The following is a 19,338-nucleotide window of genomic DNA, read 5'->3' on the forward strand; positions in this document are numbered from 1 at the left end:
GTGATTATGAGGTAATAGTTATCTCTGATCATGCACCTCATTTGATGCAGTTAGCTTTTCAACATAAATCAACGGTGGCTTCCTGGAGATTTAATAATTTGTTGCTGACGGACAAGGCGTTTGTTGCATTCATTTCTACTCAGATAGAGGAGTTCATTTTAATTAATGATAATGGAGAAGTATCAAAAGGTATACTTTGGGAAGCTATTAAAGCCTATATTCGTGGGAAGGTAATTTCTTACAGTAAAACCGTTAGCCTCTCTCGGCACCAGCGTCAGTCTGAGATTAGAAAAGAAATAATAGAGATTGATCGTCAGCAATCAGTAACACCCTCTCAAGATCTCTATAATAAGAGGATATCTCTCCAATCTGACTTCGATCTCCTCTCTGTCAATGAAACGGCTAAGCTATTATTACAAACCAGACAAAAAGTGTACGAGCAGGGTGAGAAGGCTGGTCGCCTACTGGCTCATCAAATTCGTCAAGCAGCCGCATCAAGACTTATAACAGAGACCCGTACGACTTCTGGTGAAATTCTTACCGATCACCAGGACATTGATAAAATATTTCAGTCTTTTTACACAACTTTGTATACCTCTGAGTCCAAAGGTGACCCGTCGCTAATACACAACTTTTTGAATAAACTACAATTTCCAACAATAGAAACAAGCCATAGGGACAGCCTTAATGAACCCTTTTCTCTTGAAGACGTGGCACATGCGATAAAAAATATGCAAAGCTCTAAGGCCCCGGGCCCGGACGGGTTCACCTTGGATTTCTTAAAGACTTTCTCTGTATTAATCTCCCCTGTGTTACTTGATGCTTTTAATGAAGCCTTTGTCGCTGAAACTCTTCCCCCTACCTTCTACAAAGCATCTATATCAGTTCTGCTGAAGGAGGGTAAGGATCCTAGGGAACCGGGTTCATACAGGCCCATTAGCCTCTTGAACACTGACACTAAATTACTAGCCAAAATGCTTGCCGCCCGTTTGGAAAAAATTCTCCCATCGATCATATCACCAGATCAGACTGGACTTATTAAAAACCGCTTCTTATTTTCAAACCTCCGCCGGCTCTATAATATTCTATACTCCCCCTGCTCGGCCCCTCAGCATCTAGAGGTTCTTCTATCTCTGGATGCTGAGAAGGCCTTTGACCGCGTCGAGTGGGACTTTCTTTTTGCTGTTCTTGGAAAGTTTGGCCTAGGTGATACATTCATAGCATGGGTTAAGCTGCTGTATCAGTCCCCTCTGGCTTCAGTACAGACCAATTCCTTCAGTTCCCCCTATTTCCCCCTGCAACGGGGAACTAGGCAGGGCTGCCCCCTCTCCCCACTTTTGTTTGCCCTGGCCATTGAGCCTTTGGCTATCGCCCTGCGATCACTGGAGGGGTATGGTGGTGTTTTTAGGGGAGGGGTGGATAACAAAGTGTCCTTATATGCAGATGATCTGCTTTTATATGTAACAAATCCCCAAGAATCTATCCCCAACATAATGTCTGTTTTTAAAGAATATGGAGAGATTTCTGGTTACAAACTAAATTTCTCGAAGAGCGAACTGTTTCCAATCACTAAATCCTATTTCAAACCATTCCTATACTTTTACGGAAATCCTTTTTTGTGTCCATAGACAAAGCAATTTCTAATTTTGTGTGGAATGGGAAGAGACCTAGAATTAGAAAAGTTTATTTGCAGCGGCCAAAGGCAGGTGGTGGAATGGGATTGCCCCATTTCCAATTTTATTACTGGGCATGTAATCTTCGTGCGCTCTCTTTTTGGACTCACTATGATGGACAGGCCGAAATACTTGTGGATACAAATGGAACAGTACTCATGCCAGCGGACATCTCTGTCAGCTCTTATGTTTTCACCAATGCCTCTGTCACTTCACTATGTCAAGAATAATCCCATTGTAACACATTCTTTGAAAATATGGTCCAATGTTAGGAGCGAGCAGAGAGCCTTTTTGCCAACCAAAGTATTTCCTGTCTGTCTCAGCCACCTCTTCCCCCCATCCACCACAGACCACTCTTTTGATACTTGGAAACTGAATGGTACAAGGACCATGAAGGCCCTTTTTATAAATAAAGTTTTCCCTACCTTTGAGCAATTACAAAGTAAATTCAGATTACCACAATCCCATTTTTTTAGATTTCTCCAGGTACGTGACTTTATGAAAGCTAACACGCCTTCGTTTCCTAATCTAAAATCTGGTTGGGAGGGGGATGTTGGGATGGTCTTGTCAGCAGAGCAGTGGGAGAGAGCCTTGGAGGGAGTGCATTCAGCTTCAATTTGTGCTCGCCATAACCTCATTCAATTTAAGGTGTTGCATCGCTTTCATTTCTCAAGAGTTAGACTTTCTAAAATGTTTCCCAATATAGATCCCACATGTGACAGGTGTAAGGCCTTTCCTGCCTCCCTGGCACACTCATTCTGGCTTTGTCCCAACCTGCACGCCTATTGGAGTTCAATCTTTTCAACGCTATCAGAGGTTTTCAAAACTGTAGTTCAGCCAGATCCTCTGATGGCTATTTTTGGTATAGTGGGAGGGATGAACGAGAATCTTTCTGGAAATAAACTCAGAATAACCAAATTTGTCACCCTGTTAGCACGGAGATTGATCCTCCTCAATTGGAAGAATCCTCAGTCACCTAGCTGGACTCAGTGGCTGAGAGATGTGAGGCAACACCTTAAACTTAAGAAATTGAGATGTATGTTACGAGGCTCCCCAGATAACTTTGAGAATACCTGGAAACCATTTATGGATTACATTGAAACCAAGCTTTAAACTTCCCACTTTCCTGTACATATCTCCAGACTAAGCCTGCAATATGTGACTACTGTTATTTATTTAAGCCATTATAGCCCATCATGATGGGAAAAAAAAAAAGCCCTGAACTGCCTGTCTGTCTGAGTCTGTATGTTTTTTTGTTTGTTTTTTTTCCCCTTTCTGATTGAAGTGTCTGTTGTTTGTTGAATGGTTGTCTTGTTTTATTGTTTGAAAAGACAAATCCAATAAAAACAATAAAAAAAAAATAAAAAAAATACTGGATATTGGGCCATCACATATTCGCAATCTAATCACCATTTTGGAAAATGGTGGCCAGCTGTTACAAGTAGATAGAACCAATGCCGCCTCCAAGCTGCTGTTTACATGTTTTCAACACCACAAATATTAATTACATAACAGTTCAAGTGGAAATATATTTTATGATATATATTTTATGTAAAACAATAAAAAAATTAAAGAAAATGCAACAAAAGGTTGAGTTTGCCTCTGCATGTTACAGTAATAAATGGAACCCCTTTGGCGTTCCGATGTTCTGCCCGCGGTACATTGGACTCATCGGCCAGCCAGTGGGCTAACAGGGCTGCAGTGGGCTTAATTTTCACATCATATATCTAATTGTAGCACTCCCCTCAATAGACCCTTTACTAAGGGCAGGCTTTTGGGTTTGTTAATTGTATTTTAACCCTGATTTATAAGTAATTTTTCAATAGTGATTTGGATTTCGTTTTTTAATAAACAATCAACTGATACACCTAGATTAATTCTCCTTTTAACCATAGGACTGTAAATGAAAGGTTTTTTATCTGAATGTCTTTCTCCTAAAACATGCAAAGGAAATATCACAAGACTCTTTTTAGAAAAATAAACAAATCAATGATTTACTTCAATCATTAAATGCATTCAAACAAAACATCAATACACTTTAACTGAAAATATGTTTAAAGCAAATTATTGGTTGTCTTCTTGTTATCTCAACAATTATGCTAGATCATGAAATGAAAAATACCTTTTTGGTGAAATAGAACACTTTTAAGTTCCCCAAAAAATATATGTAGGCTACTCCTTTAAGTTTCAATAAAACTACTCTTTAAGTTTCAAAAATACCTTCAAGTTACTCAAATGACATCAAACCCCACATATTTAAATTTAAGTTACTTTCAGTAATAAACTCAAACACAACTCAGTGGGCCCACACTCACACACAGCCGGCAAAAACAAAATAAACCCCGTTGCAGGCCTGATATGGTGACTTTTGAGTGCGAGGATATCCAACTTTACTCCCAACGATCAGGGAACAGTACAGGAAAACTATTACCTCCGATCCAAAGAACGGCCGATCCGGTCCGAGTCCGGAGGGCGACACTGAAGGTAGAATGAAGACAAACTGGTGAGCAGGCGATGGAGCCGGCCTGGCAGCCCGGGACGATGACCACCGACGACGAGTCACACACACTGGCAGCGGCCGATCCGAATCCTCATGCTCCCGCGCTGAGACCACAAGGCACAGCTGATACAAGAAGCTGGTTTAGCTCCTCGCGGCTAAGTCCGTTCGCTTTGATAGCGAATGCTAACAACACACTACGAGTTAGCTTAGTAGCTGGGCTAAGCTAAAAACAGTGCAGCTTCGACAGAAGTTCGAGCTGAAACTTCTCGAGCTGTACACTAAACAGCAGTAGCTTCAATGTCCATGTTCCGAGTGTCGAGCAGACAGTCTCTTAGACACTGAAAACTACACACTTAACTTTTATCTGTATACTTTCGCACCCGCGGCCATGCGTGTCACTTGTGCCTTGTCACGTCGTTGTCCTCTCCCTTATCTCTGTCAAGTTTTTCCCAAAAACACACATGCTCACACTTCCTGTCTCAACCTGTCAATTACACCTTAACCAAACAAATTACCTGGATCACAGTTCTTCTCAATCAGTACTTCCTATCTCTCCATGAATTTCTTCAAAATAAAATGAAATATTTAACCATGTCACTTTGTATCGTTTTAATCTTATTTATTGCTTACTCTTTTATTAAACTATTTTAACCTTTATGAATTATTCCTTTCACATTTTAATACACTTTTAATAACAGTTTTAACCAAATATGACCCTTTTTAAACCATAAGTTATTCATTATTTATGAGTAAGAATTCTTAACAGGGTTACATAATGAAACTACAAGGTCTAAGGAATGCATTGGTAAAAAGCATGCCAGGATGTCATATCGGGAAGTTGACATAATAAGGCTGCAAAGTGAGGCTATTTTTTTTTCTCGGGCAATTTAGCATGAAGATTTTCATAGCGTTCATGTGACCTCTGACATCCTGCTATCTCAACCAATGGGCTCTGTGGGTTCCCACGAGTCTCCTCTCTACAGACATGTCTACTTCATGCTGATAACATGCAGTTTAAGGCAAAAACCACATGTTTTTCGCATGCAGCAACATTTTCTTTTTTCCCCACCTGTATTTGAATATTTGTGCACATTGGGCTCCCTAAACAGGCTTTAAATTACATAAATTGGAATGGAATTGGTTGTTGGAATTAAACTGGAAAGCTGAGATCCTTGTGGTTCCAGTGAGCCCATTTTAATTCATGATGTCAGTTCCCATAAGAGCCAGTGAGGGAATTTCTTGAATCCTGACCTCACTGTATAAAATGAGCTACTGTGACCTCTGGGATAATTCATGAAGGGCTTTCAGAACATGTTTGATATATCATAAAAATTGTTCATTTTGTGGTAAAAGAACCAAATTTGGCAGATGTGTTGATAGATATATTGGGAACAAAACTGGTTGTTGGGCCATCACAAATTCAGACCCTTGTTGCCATGGGGCAACACTACGAAGAACAGAAGTGATTGCTATCCAGTCATTGAAAACACAGAAATCTCCAGAATGATTAACGTTTTTGAAGCCAAATCACAGCATGGATTTTTCTGTTGTTCCAAAACTCTTGGTGTATTGATGTAATATTCTGAAGGGGTTTTAATAATTTTTATACATTCTTGATATTAGAAAAATGCCTAACTCAGAAACAAATGTGTGCAACACATGGTATCAACTTTAACCACAAAATTGCTGCAACAACTTATGGGACATAGTTGAGCATGAAAATGGACTTCAGAAAAAAAAAAAAATTAATATTCTGAACCCAAATAAACCTTAATAGGTTTATTAGATTCACAGTGCTGAGCTGCATCTCAACTAATTAATTAATCTTCAGGTTCACAGCTTTCAGATTATGTACACCACTTTCATGTGGAATTTACTGTTCCTCCCATTCCCTATACAATGGGGCAGGAAGTTAAAGCGGTTTTAACTGTAGCACTTGCAAGTACAGTTGGGTATTAACATAGACCATTTTACACTGTTGTAGTTAATGTAGTGACACCATTATGTACACTACTACAGTTATTTGAAAACACCAGTTTAACACTAAAATGTCCCTGCTTTCAGCATTCACTACCAAAATTAGCTTTTAAACATGAATGTGAAAAAACTTACATTACAATGATATAGAGGATAAATAAAGATAAATATATGAATATACCATGTCCCAGTTTTCACCACAATTAAAATAATAAGAATTGAATATATAAAAACATGTTTTCTGTTCCCAATCAATGTATCTTTCTCATAACTGTTGCTTGTGGCTGGACTGTTGATGTGTGTGCAGGTTGTGAGGTCGACTATGTTTGCGAGCAAGTGGGGGCATATTAGGCTAGCTGTCAGTGATGCCCCGAAAGTGGATCCACGATTTATTTTCCAAACTCCCCTCTGAGACAGTTAGCACCAGAGAGAGATATATATAGAGAGAGATGCAGAAACTTCACTTTGACAACAGGAGCAGAACCTCACAGAACTGTGCCAGTAGGCCGACAGCTACAGGGGTCGCAGCAGATAGACCTGTTCTGTAGTAGGCCTCTAGGTCTCTCCTTCCTTCCTGAGGCTAATCAAAAGGCAGTTGCAGTGTCCTTCAGACGGCCAGATAATTATGATTCCCTGCCCAAAAATTCACCGGGGAGAGCTTCACTGGCTCCTGCAAGACCACCTGGTTCAAAGAGTGGCAGTGGCTTTAATACAGTTCAGAGTGTCACAGCATTGTGTGCAGGTCAGCTATCAAAAACAAGCTGGAGAGGCTAAGCCTGGAGTCGGCCATGATGGGAGATATGTTCAAAGGCAGAGACGTCACCACCATCAAGAATGTGGTGTACATCCTCCAGGACCTGAAGCCACAAACCCAAAGCATGCTGTCGGAGGAGCAGAGGCTCGTAAAGCTCTCCCTCTCGCTCCCAACCTCCATGATAATAATAAGTGTTCATCATGATATTTTAGATGTCATCAATGTTCCCATCCTGATAAAAGCCTTTAATAGAAGCTGTGAGAAGGTCCACTTTTAGCAAAGCATTAGACTGAGACAAAGTGAGATAGCCTGCATTTGTGCGTGGAGTAGAACTACTGAAGGGCTTTGTTCTGTCGCCAGTGACCTTGATGTTAAATGTCCTATCAAATAGGGAATACAACTGCTAACTCAGTTGCTGAAAAATCATAGTAAATTATTTCATATATTTACCTGAACAAAAAAATGATAAAAACTCGTCATTTTCATTCATCGCCCTTGTCATAGGTTCAGCAGGTGTGTACAGGCTAGGTTATTTATTAGATAATTTATCCTCTTAATTTTGCTCTCAAAGTGCACCAGAGTGATGCATTTCACTTTAAAATGTCCAAAGAATTTGACCCCCGTAGAGTCTCTGAGGTCACTGATTGTTTCATTTTAAAATATCATTTTTTTAGATTGAGAAGTTTAAGAGTGACCTTTTTGAAAAAAACAATTTGAATTGTCTGTGTATGAAATGTGTTCTATAAATAAATTTGACTTTACCTTTCAAGTATTTGAACATACCTCTAATATGTTTATCCCATCTTTCTCAATTATTATGCAGCTTTTGCGGTGTTACCAAGCTACTTTTGGCAACCTATTAGTAGTAGTATAGTATATAGTAGTATAATATATAGTATAGTAGTAATAGTAAGTAATAAGATACTTTGTCATTGATGACGCCACCTTATTTTTGTTACTTTCGTTTATTCAATGTGATATGGCTAATGGTCTTTTTTTTATTTACAGGATTATGTATGTGGTCGTGTGAGTTGTGCAGTTTGGAAATATCCTAACAGATACTTATTGTTGCAGCATTTTAGGCAGGCTCATGGGCATCTTTGGGGTAGTTATAGATATCCATGTCCATACACAGATTGCCCATGTACATTTATTACGTGGCGTTAACTAAAAAATCATGCTAATCGGCAATCTTTAAAGGCAGTAGAAGGACACTCATTCAGATGTTGAGAACTATCAACAGAGAGAGATTTTTTTCAATCCCTAAACGGGCATCTCAGGCATTATGAAACGGTTCCATGTGTATTTAAAAAATGCAAATTTCAAACAAACATTTATAGTACACTCACACAAAAACAGGAAACACAACCAACATTCGCTAAAACACTTTAAAGCTAATGTCCTCAATACAAGCACTCAGTTAGATCAGTCAGACAATTCAGTAGCTGTGCCAACAGGGTCTGATGACATTAATCCTGAATAAGAAACTTTAATGTTTTATAAGGCTGCAGAATTACACCTGACAAATGTTATTGAAGACAAAATTGCTGGTGTTCTGTTAAAGTGGGAAAATATTATTCATATCCCAAAGGAAGCTATTAATGAGGTCCTCTCTGAGCTTCACTTCAGAAGTACAGTAGCTTTACCTGTCACAAAGGCTCCTGTTTTGGATGTATTTCAGATTCATAAACTGCCAGTTGAAGAGTCAGTAGCTGATGAATGTGCTGCTGTTTTATGCACTGCTAATCCATTGGCCATAGCTATTACAAAGGATGGCCATCTAGCTATAGAATAAAAGCATACACAGTATTATATCTCTCATTTTGGTGTTATACAACCAGTTTATACTAGATGCTTGGAGAAATAGGGCATTTTAAACGAAAGGCAGATCTGATAAAATATTTTGACGTTTTCACCAGAACGTTGTCGTGTTAACCCTTTAAGTTTCAGTGTTTCCCTCGTAGGACAGGGCAGTGTTTCCAGTTACTTCCCCACACTATTACAGATTGTGAAAAGACTGTGGGGGGGAGGTGATATACACTGTATTCATCAATATTCCAATGTTTGTGGGAGGGTTATGTTTATGCTTTGTGCAAATAACTAGTGTTTTAATTTTAATTTTAAATGTGTGTTGTGTGGACTTCCGGTTATGGCCGCGAGCTAGAGAGTCACGTTCAACCCCGCTCCGCTAAGAACTTGAACAAATCCTGAGGTAAATTACAAGTTTGAACGTGAATCATACAGACGAACATTGAACACGGCGAGGTGATGCTAACCACTGGGAAAACGGCAAGGGACAGGGGGAAAATATCGACGCAGGCGAAGTTAACCAGCTTCGGGACGCAAAGCATGGAGCGCAGCGCTAGCAAAGATGCTAACCTCGACATAGCAGCTGCAGAGCAATGTGGAGGGGAGCTCTGCGGGGCTAAAGAAGAAATACTGATGGCAATAAACAGCCTAAGGTCCGACTTTTCGACCAGATTGGATGGAATACTGACCGCAGTTGAAGAAACAAAGAAAGAACTGGTCGATTGTACTGAAAGAGTAACTGAAGCAGAGACACGGCTGTCAACAGTGGAAGACGAGCAGACTAAGTTTAAAGAGATGGTTCAGACGCTGGAAAAAAGGAACAAAACTCTGGAAGATAAAGTTATTGACATGGAAACAAGATCGTGGCTGAACAATCTGAGGTTAGTAAACCTGCCCGAGGGAGCTGAGGTCCCGGATCCCTGCTCATTTCTGGAGAGCTGGCTACCGGAGGTGCTAGACCTGGCCCCTCTGCGAAGCCCAATAGTGCTGGAAAGGGCGCACCGAGTCGGACCAAGACGGGACACTGAAGAGCCGCCGAGAACTTTAATAATGAAGTTTCAGAACTACAAGCACAAAATACTTGTGATGAAAGCAGTCAAGTCGAAGAAAGACGTCCTTTACAAGAACAAACACGTCCGTTTTTACAGCGACCTGGCGACTGAAGTGCACAGACAACGAAAAAAATATGACACAGTGCGACAGCAGCTGCGAAGCCTGGGACTCAGACACGGCATCCTACCCCCAGCTAAGCTGGTGGTGACTTACAGAGAGCAAACACACACCTTCAACATGCCGACGGATGCGCAGGAGTTTATAAACAAGATCAGAGAAGACGCTGGAGGAGTGAATGAAGAGAACTGAGTGACAGTTACGGAGCGCACATAACTGCCTACGTCACGGCAGATGTAAGATCATATGCATGGCAAGAGGGACTGTACAGTAAGATCATTTCTGATCTTTTTTCAACCGAGAGTTGCCCTCATATTTAATTTTCACTTTATGGTGTGACTCTATTAAGTACTGCCCTCAGGATTTTTCTTATTAATTTATATATTTCAATTCTGAATAACTTTAATTTACATGTTAAGGCTAAAGGATGTGTCAGTGTATTAAACCCTGGTAACTTACTAAGCCTGTACAAACACTAAATACTCAGGTATGTTTAAACTTGTATGTAAGGAGCAAGGAAGGTTGATTATTTTATGTTTCTTTTTTTTAAATGTTTCTCTTTTATATATTTCATAACAAGAAGGCCGATAGGATTGATCCAGGGATCTGTCCACAAATAGCTGGAAGCAGCACAGGCTAGGGGGGCTTCCCATTAAATTGGGAAAATGGGGTTCATTTTTTCTTGTGGTTCAGTAAGTTTAGTGTATGTTCTAATGGTTAAATGTGTTGAGCTTCTCAGTCAAGTTATTTTTACTAAGGGACCATTATGGTATAATATTTTGAATGTCTCAAGGGGTAGAACTTAAATGTATATCCTGGAATTGTAGAGGTTTACAAAAAACTAAGAAAATTAAACAAGTGATGAATAAGCTAAAAGATATGGATTCAAAAATCATCTTCTTACAGGAGACTCACACTTTAAAGGAAGACAATATAAAGATAAGTAGGAGATGGCAGGGAAACGTCTATGCAGCATCATTTACATCACAAGCTAGAGGAGTCATGACTCTCATTCACAAATCAATACCTTTTCAAGTTTCTGATATAATTAAGGATAAATATGGAAGATATTTGATTATCCAGGGATCTTTGCTGTCAGTAAACTTGAATTTAGTAAATATTTATGGGCCAAATGCAGATGAACCCAGCTTTTTTACAAATATGCTTCTCACGCTGGCATCTCTTCCTGGAGAATATATAATAGCAGGGGACTGGAACTGCACACTGGACCCAATAAAGGACAGATCCGCAGGTGTCGACCAAACTCATAACAGAAGTAGAATAATTATTAATCATCTTATTAAAGAGTTGAATCTGTTGGACATATGGAGACACTTTAAGCCCAATGATATTGCTTGCTCTTGCTACTCTAGTACGTTTAAGACATACTCACGTATAGATTATTTTTTGGTATCTGCAACACTGGTTTCTAGAATACAGGACTGTTATTATAGTAGCATATTAATATCAGATCATGGTCCATGCTGTCTGATCTATGTGGATAGGAGACTGGTAAAAGATCCACCTAAATGGAGTCTAAATAAGAAATGGTTACTAGATGAAAACTTTCTTAAATATGTAGGGAATGAGATAGATAATTACTTTAAAGATAACACAAATGAAACAACAGCAGGTATTAGGTGGTATGCTTTCAAAGCCTTTTTAAGAGGACACATAATTAGTTATACCTCATCCAAAACTAGAGAATCGCGGCAAAAAAGACAGCAGTTAGAATCTAAAATACAAACTCTCCAAGAACAAGTCTTGAAGAATAGAACTCCTGTTGTAGAAAAATAATTACTACTCTTAAGAGCAGAGTATAACAAACTATCCGCAGATAGGGCAGCCTCAGATATGCTCAGGCTCAATCAAACATTTTATGAACAAGGGGAAAAGCCCGGTAAACTTTTGGCCTGGCAAATAAAAACAGTTAGAAACAAGGAAAACTATTGCTTCAATTAAAAATAATAATGGGGATACAATAATAGACCCTACTGAAATAAATAAGGAATTTAGAAAATATTATGAAAATGTATATGAATCTCAAGTAGACTATGACCCACAGTTCCAAAATTAATTCTTAGATAAATTGAAATTTCCAACTATCTCTGAAGAGCTGGAGGCAGACCTAAAAGAAGAGGAAATAGGCACAGCTATCGATGGTATGAAAGCAGGAAAAACAGCGGGCCCAGATGGATTACCAATTGATCTGTATAAAAAATTTAAGTCCAAATTACTGAAGCCATTACTAGAAATGTTTTTGGAAGCATTCCAAAGTGGTAGTTTACCAAAATCAATGACCGGTGCGGTAATAACACTGTTGCCAAAACCAGGAAAACCCAATAACCGATGTGAAAATATGAGACCAATAAGTCTATTAAATTCTGACCTCAAAATTTTGTGCAAAGTTTTAGCAAGACGGCTTCAAGAAATATTACCTAGTATAATTCATAGGGATCAAAATGGGTTCATTCAGGGACGCCAAGGATTCTATAATGTCAGAAGAGTCCTCAATGTCATTCAAGGATTGAAAGACCCCTCCGATAAGGCCCTCCTATCTTTAGACGCTGAGAAAGCTTTCGATAAGGTGGAGTGGCCTTATCTCTTTAATATCATGGAAAGATTTGGATGCGGCAATACATTTCTAAAATGGGTTCGGTTGTTGTATGCAATGTCAGGACCGGTGACCAGAACTCAGACGCAGACCAGAGATCAGAGAGATATGGATGATTTATTTAGATTTTTCACAAAGAAAAACAGGTCGAAGGGGTGGTGCTGGGAATTCAGGAGCGGGTTCGGATCCAGAGCTCTCGGCTGGCTGGTGAGCTGGACTGGGTACAGGTTGAGGCACGATGGTCTGAGGCGAGGCAGAGAAAACAAGGTTAGGAACAGGCACAAAAAACAGAGTTACTACTAGGTTGCTGGTGAGTCTCATACAAACTGATTCGACGATCCGGCGGGGACTGGAAGGCTGGTCTGGTCTTTTATAGGAGTGTTGATTGTGGAATGAGAAACCGGAGTGCAGGACTGATGAGATGCGTTGCAGGTGTGTAAGCTGGAGCTGCCGAGACCACGCCCCCCAGCAGTAATGCATGCCACAGACAAGTCACAACCGGGGGTTGTGACATGCAAACCCTACAGCAGAAATATTAACAAACAAAAATATATCAGAACCAATCATAATTAAAAGAGGATGTCGTCAAGGGTGTCCCCTGTCTCCGCTGTTATTCACTTTATCGATCGAACCATTAGCAATAGCTGTACGAATGCAAACTGATATAGCTGGAATAACAATTAGTCGAACAGAGCATAAATTAGCGTTATATGCAGACGACGTTATTTTATTCATCTCACAACTTAGTAGACTTATTCCTGTGTTGCTGGATTTAATAAAAACATTTGGTGGCATCTCAGGATACACTATTAACTACTCTAAGTCCTCAATTTTATTGCTTGACGAGAAAGAGAAAGAAAATCCACTCAGAGAAGCTTCCCAATTTAAAGTGGTAAATCAGTTTACATATTTGGGAATAAAAATTGGATCAGAATTAGCTCTAATTGTAAAATCTAATTATGAATCACTGACTGAAGAAATAACAGAGTCAATTAATAGATGGACATCCCTGCCCTTATCCTTGATTGGTAGAATCAACGTTATAAAAATGAACATCCTCCCTAAGATACTTTACCTATTTCAGAATATTCCGTTGTCTCCACCTGATGGTTTTTTTAAGGGAATTAAAAAGTTCTTTACTGGTTTCATATGGCAAAACAACAAAGCTAGAATTTGACTATCCCTGTTACACTTACCACATAGTAATGGTACTTTAAAGTGTCCAAATATAACATGGTATTATTGGGCAGTACAAATAAGGACTATTAAATTTTATTTTGCAACAAGAGATATTCCACAATGGAAAGAAATGGAAGATGAAGGTTTGCGTTTGCCTTTACCCCTGTATTTTTACTCTGATACAGCAGCAAAATTGATAAAACAAACCACTAACCCGATTGTCAAAAATATGGTAAAAGTATGGTTTGAAGTACAAAAATTTACTAAAGAAACTAGTCAATTATCTCAGTACACTCCTATTTGGGGAAATCAGCGTTTTATACCAGGAAGAGCAGATGCTGTATTTAGAAAGTGGGCATTAAAGGGACTAGAAAAACTTCAAGATCTGTATATGCCCAACTCCAGTGACATGTTATCATTCGAACAAATTAGGCATAAATATGACATAGATAAAAAACATTTCTTTAAATTCCTCCAACTTAGGAATTACATTAGGACGAGCCAAAATAGTCTTTTAACCAGACCTCCAATTTCTAACTTGGAAAAAATTGTATCTAAAAACAGCTTAAGTAAAGGTGCTATAGCAGAGCTATAGAACTATTTTTTATCAAATTCGGTTGAGAATGCAGATCATAAACGAGAAGCGTGGAAGGAAGATCTGGGTACAGACATATCATTAGAGGACTGGCAATCTATATGTAATAAGGCTCACACCCAATCAATCAACACTCGATTTAGACTATTGCAGTATAAGTGGTTGATGAGAACTTATATCACACCAGTTAAATTAAATAAATATAATAGGAATATCCCGGATGTGTGTACAAAATGTACTGAGGTGAAAGGGACATTATTCCATTGTGTGTGGCAATGCACTAAGATAAAATCTTTTTGGGAGGAGGTTAAAGAGGCAATAGAAAAAATTATTTCAAAAAGCATTTCAATGGATCCTGCACTTTTTGTCTTAGGACTTTATCCAAAAGGTCACAAATACAACAAAAGTGAAAGAATATTAATAGATATGTGTCTGTTACACGCTAAAAGAGCCATTGCAATGTTTTGGAAAAAGACCAGCAGACCGAATGCTATGTATTGGGTGAGGCAAATGCTCACAACTTTTCCTTTGGAGAGAGTGACATACATACGAAAAGGAAGGCAGGATTTGTTTGAAAAAATATGGGAACCGTTTAAAGTGTTTGTTAACGGTATTGATCTGACAATTTACAATGAAGAAGAATAAGCAGTCAGTTAAGTAAACCTTAAATCAGGATTAATGAGTTCATGTACCTGCAATTGTATAAGGCATTGAATTATGAAATGTTCTGTGGCTGAGAAGTGGATGTTTGTGATGTGTATGTGTATAGTCCATTTGTAATCTTGTTTTGTTTTGTTATGTAAGAAAATGTCAATAAATATATTGTTTAAAAAAAAAAAAATGTGTGTTGTGTTTTTCTGCTTTTCAGCAATCTGCTGCTGAAAATGCCGAAAAATGAAATTGTCGCCAGAGTTACAGTACATTTTCCTACCTGATGATTTGCTTCCTGGAGCAATTGTCTTAAGCCTGTGGAATTTGGAACTGCATTTTCCAAAAGTCGTTATTGCACTTATTATTGTTGAGTTGTACTGAGTGTACAGTACTCAAAAAAGGAAAGGAAGGCTGTTTTATGCATTTAATTGTGCCAATTGTGATACCTACTACCTAATGACATCCTGTTTTGTGAATGGTTCAAAGTGCCCTCTCTATAGTATCACTGTTTACAACTGTGGGGAATTAAGGATAGTTGGGTTTGGTAAGTAGTAGGTCGTTTTAAAAATGTTGTGGCTGTGCACTTGCCATGGACACAAGCTTCAACTTGTAAACAAATTAATTAATCCATATCCAATTCTATTTCTTTTAGGATGAATTTCAAGGATCATTTTCATCTCCAAGATCATTTCATCTCCGAGATCTCCAACCTTTCGGAGCAGTGCCTTGGGGAGCACAACCAGGAGCTCTATTTTATTGCTGTTGAGTTTGAGGTTTGATGTCATCCAGGTTTTGATATTTTGCAGGCAGTTGACTAGTGACTGGGGTGGAAGCTGAGAGAATGGAACTGTGCTGATGTAGAGTTGGGTGTGGCCAACATAGTAGTGAAAATGTATACAATGTAGGCGGATGATCTGACCAAGGGGGAGCAAGTAAATAGTAAAAAGAAGGGGGCCAAGTACAGAGACCTGTGGCACACCTTGACTGGGGCGCTGGGTGATTAAAGCTGGGTGCTGGGTGATCAAAAAAAGTTAATTTAAAGCCCTGTTGACTTGTATACATAAGTACACCATTTTGCAAATTCTGCTGCCTGTTTGCTCATTTCCATTCACACTGTAGGGCTCCCAATACATTCTCATCTCAACCCTTTTGCACTGGATTTTGGAGGTGTCAATGACAGTGAGTCACTCGCAGCTCAGTGATTCTTGAGATAAGGGTCAAAACAGGTTTTGATTGTACAAAGAAATATTTGTATAATTTCCAAAACATATCAATACATTTTTGTGAAACGATATATTATCTATCCAAACATGTTTTGGTTCAACTGCCAAGTTGTAGATGTTTTATGTAAATTGTATGTTTGCTGGATCAACACTTGTTTTTGTCAACACCATCAGACACATAAAAATACTTAAAATGATACAAAATGATCTCATCAGTAATATTTTCACTTATTAGTTTTCCCAGTTCCCCTAATAATGCGCACAGGTCTCAAAATCAATAAAATACAATTTTTTAAGCCAAATAAGTCCACTTTTAATCAATAGAATTTAAATCGTATCATGAATAACATTTGTCTTTAACCTTCAGATTAACAGTGACATTTTCAAGCATTAAAAATACACATGATCATTGGAAATGTGTTAGTCTCTGAACAAATATCCTTCAAGGAATAAAACAGAAGCCCTTTTCAAAGAAACACTACAAAAATGAACTGACAGAGTTGACAAGGCTTTGATGGAGTTGACAAATTAAAATTGCAGGAACGATAACATGATCTCCAACTTGAACAATCTAATTGAAAATGTCCTCTGAAGTCTATTACTGTAATAGATGAAGAAAACATCTGACATTCCCTGAAAAACGATTCAAAAAAGGGTCATGTTTTTTGAAGTAGGACCTCTTGAAATCTGTGCAGAAGCCAATTAAATTGCATGGAGATATTCAGTTCAAATCAACACATTACTAATGAATGCTTGTCATCATGAATTCAGCTAGAAATCCAAACACAAAGGTAAAACAGGAGCAGCACAAATAAATCCGTTTTATTCATCAATTTATTGATTCATCCTTAATTAACAAACACTTCAAACTATGATGACTTCAAAAGAGAGCGCAACATAGTAGTGTGCATTACTTTATATTCACTAAACCAGACATATTCAACAGGGGGTCCACAAATCTTTCAAATAAAATTTCCATTTCTTTTTCCACAAAAAAAGAGTGTAGTCACAAAACAAACCTGATGTATTCGATATAAGTCTGTAATTCTATGTCAAAAATGTAATAATTGGGTGGTCTGTAGCGTAGTGGGTTACACAGGCGCCCCATGTATAGAGGCTACAGTCCTCGCTGCGGTGGAGCCGGGTTCGAATCCGGCCTGAGGTCCCTTTGCCGCATGTCCTCCCCTCTGTCACCCCCTTTCTATCTGTCTCTCACTTTCAATAAAGCATGTAAAATGCCAAAAAAATAATCTTTAAAAAAGAAAAAAAAAAATGTAATAATTATCAACAAAGTACTTGACACTACCGGCCTCTTTACATGTTATTGTTGGCCTGGTAAGCTATACCATTTTTAATGTTAGCTAACATGAGGTCCCTCCACTGTCTCTTTAAACTGAGGGTACCTTGGAAAATACATTGAAGACCCCTGAAGTAAACTATCCTACAATGATCCTACAATGAAATACATCAAACATTAACTCATCACATTTTTTTGCATTTACATGTATTCGTATTCGTTCCTGCAGTGGAATTACATTTTCTTGCTCAAAACATCAATTATTTTAAAAACACTGAAAGACTTCTATTCTTTAAAGTCTTAAATATTCTTCTTCTTAAAACAAACATAAATAACGGCATCTCCAAATGCTTCCCCTTTTCTTTTAGTGTAAAAAAAGTACAAGTATATTCTGAGTATGTTTAAAATAAATGAACGGACCATTCACAAAACAGAAAAGAAACAGCCTGAGAGAAAAATGAGTGCATTTTCAATAACATGTCTGATTTTCCACTTTCAGAAACCACACATATAATTGATTGTTTTCTATATTGACAAAAAATAAATGGTTTATACTTTTTCCTTAGCTGTATTATACTGAGATAAATGAGGGTTAGAATGACAGGCCGCATGGAATATAAACATGGTGGGTGAAATATTGTGTGGAAGCAGAGTGAGAACACAATGCTTATTTGAAGCCAAAACAGGACTGCAGCTTTAGTATAAATTCTACTATATAAAACTGACCTCCAACGCTACCATTCAGGATTCCTTACCTGTTTATGTCATTCCTTAATTGGTTCTCTAAACAACAACAGGGTGGTGTAGGCTGGTCCGTCCTCTGAGGCTGTGCTGTTGGCAGCCTCTTTCCTTATTTTTTTACAATTTTTTTTTTCCTTTTAATACATCAACTTTGATGAACAGATGGGGATGGATCCACTAGCCCAGAAAAAAAGTTCAATGGTTGACCATCAAAACAGATGGAAATCTGACAGAGATGGATTCATCCTCGTCCCAGACAGCTCTCATTAGACGTGTATTGAAAATAACATATATAGTAGCAGACACTGTAAATTACTGAGGCTCCCACCCTCATGCCAGCTGCTGTATGTAGCTGAAATGCAAGAGAGATAGATGTCTTGGCTTAAAAAGAAAGGCTTTAGCAATGGTAATTGAGTGTTTTTTTGGTTGAGCCTTCTTGTGGGCTCCGTGAATAAAGTAAATGGTTCATGAAGCTTCGGTGTCCCTTCACGAGCTACAACCATAGTGTGCTTTTGAGAGTTTAACTTGTTTAACCTCTAACACCATCAAGACTTTTAGGAAGAAGCTGTAGAATGATTTCATTTGGAAGATATATATATTATAGTATAGGACACATATTTGACCACAAAAGTTTTTAGCAGCAACAGAGAGAGAGCTAGACTCAATGGCTCTCTGCGCAGGATAAGTTCATTGGCCCGGCCAACTCCTGTGCATCCTGTTCTGATGTGCTGTTGATTGAGATAAGGGGACTCTGATTTGGCAATTCCCAGTGAAACTAGAGGAGACAAAACAGGAAATCATGAGTCAGACCTTACTTCTGAACCTGAAGTATAAGAACCGATAATAGAAATGAGCTCACTGGCTGTTTTGACCAAGCACCTGGTGTTGAATCTTGAAATGTATCTGTTTTTGATACTTTCTTATTAAATCCCGCACAAGGCTGATTTTCTTAGAAACTCTATCGTCTACATTTGTTAAGATTTTCTGTAACAAAGTCAGCGGACGTGAGTGGAAAATATGTGCCAGGCATTGATCAGACCAACACATTCTCACTCCCAATGCGTCAAAACGGTAGGTCGCTCAGTGGCCCTACGCTTGAAGAAGTGAAGCTGCAGGTACCCCTCTAGCGCAATTTCTGGACTCACGGGGATGGTT

Source organism: Centropristis striata, chromosome 3 (genome assembly GCF_030273125.1).
Source record: "Centropristis striata isolate RG_2023a ecotype Rhode Island chromosome 3, C.striata_1.0, whole genome shotgun sequence".
In the NCBI taxonomy this organism is placed as follows: Eukaryota; Metazoa; Chordata; class Actinopteri; order Perciformes; family Serranidae; genus Centropristis; species Centropristis striata.